General features: G+C 45.8%; 1 pseudogene; it reads left to right on the top strand.

The window, feature by feature from the left end:
• The first annotated feature begins 3,350 nt into the window (after nucleotides 1–3,350).
• On the top strand, nucleotides 3,351–3,948 carry LOC103126779 (small ribosomal subunit protein uS10-like; annotated as a pseudogene).
• Nucleotides 3,949–5,485: the final 1,537 nt, after the last annotated feature.

Raw genomic sequence — 5,485 nt, 5'->3', positions numbered from 1 at the left:
GTTCCAAGTTCAGTCCTCAATACCAAATACTCCAGAGTAATGCTCTGGTACTCTCTCATTAATAAATAAATAAATTTTTAGTTTGGTTGTATTTTTTTTCTTTAAAGTCTCTATTCAGCTGTGGCTGATAAACGAGATTTTAGATAATAAATATGCTCTCCCTCAGATGTAAGGCTAAAACCAACAGCTTCTGGGGCCAGTTCTACAATCTTCAGAAAACCTAGATGGTCAGATGGGTGATACAGTCCCAGTGACCTCTGCAAATGACGCCTTGCCAAACAGACACACAGTGTCCAGCACCAGTCCTGAGCCGTCCATCCTCACAAGCAGGGAAGAACTAAGTCTATACTTCAGTTGGAGAATGGCTGCAGTGCTTTCCAAGGCACAGCCTGGATGAATAATACCAAACTTCCCAGGAACAGACAAGTCAACCACAGTGGAGCCTAAGCGACAGTCAGGGCTCTGACCATCACGAATTGGTCCTCCATCAGTGACCAGGGACAACTGAGGCCATCCATTTTGTCCCAAAGAACACAAGATTATCTTTTGATTGCAGAGTAGTATTCCATGGAATATATGTCCCATAATTTGTTTAGGCAGTCATCTGTTGATGGACATTTTGGCTGCTTTCATTCATGGGCTAATGTGAATAATGTAGCTATGAATGTAGGGGTGCATATATCCCTTAGAATTAGTGTTTCAGGGGCCAGGTGGTGGCAAACCTGGTTGAGCACATGTATTACAATGTGCAAGGACCCCGGCTCGAGGCCCCGGTCCTCACCTGCAGGGGGAAAGTTTTATGAGTGTTGAAGCAGGGCTGCAGGTGTCTCTCTGTCTCTCTCCCTCTCTACCACCCCCTCCCTCTTGATTTCTGGCTGTCTCTATCTAATAAATAAAGATAATAAATGAAAAAAAATTTAAAAAATTAGTGTTTCAGTGTCCTTTGAATAAGTGCTTAAGTGTGGTATTGCTGGATTACCAGGTAATTCCATTTTTTTTTTGTTTAAGGCCTCACCATACAGTCTTCCAAAGGGCCCAGCCTACTCTCAAATCTCACTTCCTTCTAGTCTTCTCAAGTATCACCTATGAAAGATGTTTTGTGTTCATACTGTCAGGAATACCTGTAGACTTCTTTTTCTCTCTTTAACTTTCCTTTCCTGATCATCTCTGTGAAGGTCAGGGCCAGCAATCTGTATTTGGACCTGTTTGGGCAGTGGCCAAGGATCTGAAGTTACAAGTGCCTGGCTGAGGCCATATTGTCCAGGTTCTGCCAAAGCCAGATGTTCTAGGTAGCAGGTGTACCACATATTAACAGAAAGATTCTGGCAGTTTGCACATATGAGGTGCTTTTCTGCGGCTTCATCACAGAGGTGGGGGGGGCAGGGGGGTTGAAGGACTGAGTTCTACAATTGCTGCTTTGAGCTACCTGCAATTGCCACATGGGTTATTGTTGTAAAAAAAAAAATCAAGCTTTTTTTCCTTTCCTGGGCTTTATAAAACCAGCAGCTTTATTAGGCTCTTAAAAAATGTCATAAGGAAATAGATAAAGGGGGAAAAGGCTTAACAGGCCATGTGGCGTGAGTCATGATTCCTTAATCATCAGTTCTCCAGCTTTCAGCGTGCAAGATGTGGCGTGTCCCAGAAGACGCGACGATCGGAAGAGCAAAATGGCAAAGGCAAAAGGCACAGTTTCCACCAGACTCTTGAAATCTTTTCGGTCTGTGACATCTGCCTTATGCTAATGACGCCCGATGTCCACCAATCACAGGTACGTGGCCCAGCCTTCCTCCTTGCTCATAGGCACATCATCACATATTCTTAACAGGCTTATTTTTTTCTTTACCACTGGTGTAAAGTTGTGGGCACAGGGTTGTCACAGAGGCAGCTTGGGTAGCAGCAAAAGTAGCCATGCCTCAAAGGCGGCAGGGGTCAGGCTGCAGCAGGTGGCAGCAGCCGATATGCCAGTGGCAGTAGCAGGTGAAGAGGGGGGTGACCACAATGGGCAGAAGTGACAAAGAGCTGGCAGGGGTGAGAGACAGCAGCAGAAGCAAGCGGATGGGCCTGGTGGGCAGCAGTTCAGAGAGCGCAGGAGGGTGGATGATTGCAGCGATGGGAGCCTGGCCGGGTGGTATGGAATAACCTTTTTGATCTGAAAGTCTCTGTCCTCGCTACCTGGATTGTGGATTTTGTTTCTTCTGTGGTTCATTCATAGTTGTCTGCCGTATTGGCTGGAAGCAATTGTTTCTTCTCTTCTTTCCCTTCTTTCCCTTCCTTCCCTCCTTCCTCCCTCCGTTTCTCTCTCTCTCCCTCTCTCTCTCTCTCTCTCTCTCTCTCTCTCTTTCTTTCTTTCTTTCTTTTGCCACCAGAATTATCACTGGGGCTCAGTGCCAGCATGATGAATCTACTGCTCCCAGTGGCAATTATTTCCCTTTTTTTTTTCTTATTTATTTGATAGGACAGAGAGAAATTAAGAGGGAAGAGGAAGGGAGAGAGGGAGAGAGAAATTGACAGAGAAAGGGAAGGGAGAGAGAAAGACACTTGCAGATGTGCTTCACCACTCTTGAGGCATCTCCCCTGCAGGTGGTGGCAGGGGCTCGTATTTGGGTCATTGTGAATGATAACCTATTTTTCAACATTTACTTTTCCGGGCTGGGTGGTGGCTCACCCAGCAGAGAGCACACATTGTCATGTACAGAGACTCAGGTACAAGCCCCTGGCCCCCTCCTACATGGGGGGGAACCTTTACTAGCAGTGGGGCAGTGCTGTAGGTGTATCTCTTTCTCTCTGTCTCTCTCTCCTTCCCTCACTCCCTGTCTCTCACCCTTCACAAAATTAAAGCCACCAGGAATGATGGAGTTGTGTGTGCACAGAGCTCCAGCAAAAACTCTGGAAACAAAAAAATAATTGTATATATATATATATATATATATTTCAGGGGAGTGCTGGCAGTGGCGTACCTGGTTAAGCACACTTATTACCAAGCGCAAGGACCAGGTTTCAAACCCCCACTCTCCACCTGCAGGAGGTTGATTTCACAAGTAGTGAAGCAGGTAGCAGGTGGCTCTCTTTCTCTCCCTCTCTCTGTCTCCCTGTCCTCTCTCAATTTCTCTCTGTCCTAGCTAATAAAAATTAGGGGAAATAAAAGGGAAAATGGCCACTGGGAGCAATGGATTTGTAGTGCTGGCACTGATCCTCAGCAATAACCCTGGTGGCAATAAGAAAAATAAAAAGAATAAACTCTTTATGGAAGACGAGGGAGCTAGCGCGCCAGAGCTCTCGTCCACTCGTGCTCCTGACTCACCACTGTTCTAGCTGAGGAACAAGTCAGTCAGGAAGCCGTACCTGCAGCTATGGCATTTAAAAGTACTGGGAAGACCCCCGTGAAGCCAGAGGTGGCCGTCTACCGCATTAGAATCACACAGACCGGGGCTGGGTGATGGCACACCTGGTTGAGTGCACATGTTACAGTGTAAAAGGGCTCAGGTTCGAGGCCCCAGTCCCCACCTGCAGCGGGAAAGCTTCACAAGTGGTGAAGCAGTGCTGCAGGTGTCTCTCTATATATCTCTATCTTTCTATCTCCCCACTCCCCTCTTGAATTCTGTCTGTCTCTACCCAAATAAATAAATAAATAAAATATTTAAAAAAAAAAGAATCATACTGACCAGCCGCAATGTGAAGTCCCTGGAGAATGTGTGTGCGACTTGCTTAGGGGTGCAAAAGAGAAGATTTTGAAAGTTAAAGGATCAGTTCAGATGTCTACCAAGACTCTGAGAGCCACTACAAGGAAAACCTCCTGTGGTGAAGGCTCTAAGGCTTGGGATCGCCTCCAGATGATGATCCACAAGCGACTCGCTGACTGAACACAGTCCTTCCGAGATCGTCAAGCAGATTACTTCCATCAGTATTGAGCCCAGAGTTGAGGTGGAAGTCACCACTGCAGATGCTTAAATTAACCTTTTTAAATAAATTGGTGGTTTATTAATATATATAGTAGGCATATATATTAACAATAAATTATATATTTGATATAATATCATAGAAAATAAAGAGTTTCACATGAAAGAGAGGAGCCAGAGCATCACCCTTGTGCATGCAGTGTGAGGGCCAGAACAGAAAGCCTGTAGAATGCAAGCCCTGTGCTCTGCCAGCTCCTGTACTTCCCCAACCACTACAAAGTGATTTCTTTTGTGCTCCCACACACGAACCACTAACAGACACAACGACATGGATTTAACTCAGAGCCCTATCAGTGAAAATAGAAGTCAGACATAGGGGAGTCATGTGGTAGCGCAGAGGGTTAAGCACACGTGGTGTCAAGCCCAAGGACCTGCGTAAGGATCCCGGTTCGAACCCCGGCTCCCCACCTGCAGGGGAGTCGCAGATCTGCAGGTGTCTATCTTTCTCTCCCCCTCTGTCTTCCCCTCTTCTCTCCATTTCTCTCTGTCCTATCCAATAACAACAACAATAATAACTACAACAACAATGAAAAACAACAAGGGCAGCAAAAGGGAAAATAAATATTTTTTTAAAATTTTTAGGGAGTCGGGCTGTAGCGCAGCGGATTAAGCGCAGGTGGCGCAAAGCACAAGGACCGGCATAAGGATCCCGGTTCGAACCCCTGCTCCCCACCTGCAGGGGAGTCGCTTCACAAGCGGTGAAGCAGGTCTGCAGGTGTCTATCTTTCTCTCCTCCTCTCTGTCTTCCCCTCCTCTCTCCATTTCTCTCTGTCCTATCCAACAACGACGACAACAACAATAATAACTACAACAATAAAACAACAAGGGCAACAAAAGGGAATAAATAAAATAAATATTTAAAAAAAAAAGAAAAAAAAAATTTTAAGTCAGACATAGGGAGTCGGCCTGTAGCGCAGCGGGTTAAGCGCAGGGGGCGCAAAGCACAAGGACCGGCATAAGGATCCCGGTTCGAACCCCGGCTCCCCACCTGCAGGGGAGTCGCTTCACAGGCGGTGAAGCAGGTCTGCAGGTGTCTTTCTCTCCCCCTCTCTATCTTCCCCTCCTCTCTCCATTTCTCTCTGTCCTATCCAACAACAACAACAATAATAACTACAACAATAAAACAACAAGGGCAACAAAAGGGAATAAATAAATAAAATAAATATTAAAAAAAAGTCAGACATAAAAAAGTACACTTTGGGGACCAGGCGGTGGCACACCTGGTTAAGTGCACATATTACCAGTGCGCAAGGACCTGGGTTCAAGCCCCTAGTCCCCACCTGCAGGGGGAAAGCTTCATGAATGGTGAAGCAGGGTTTCAGGTGTCTCTCTGTCTCTCCCTATCTCTCCCTCCCATCTCGATTTCTCTCTGTCTCTAATAAATAAATAAATGAAAAGTCTTTTTTTAAAAAAAAAAAGAGTGCACGTTGTCTAACTTTAAGTGGTTGACACTCAAAACTAGATAGGTAAAGGTAGAAGTAGAAATAATGAGCCTCTCAGAATGGTCATGACTATGGACAGACATGAGA

Source organism: Erinaceus europaeus, chromosome X (assembly GCF_950295315.1).
Source record: "Erinaceus europaeus chromosome X, mEriEur2.1, whole genome shotgun sequence".
NCBI lineage: Eukaryota > Metazoa > Chordata > Mammalia > Eulipotyphla > Erinaceidae > Erinaceus > Erinaceus europaeus.
This window is presented reverse-complemented; position numbering and strand designations above follow the sequence as displayed.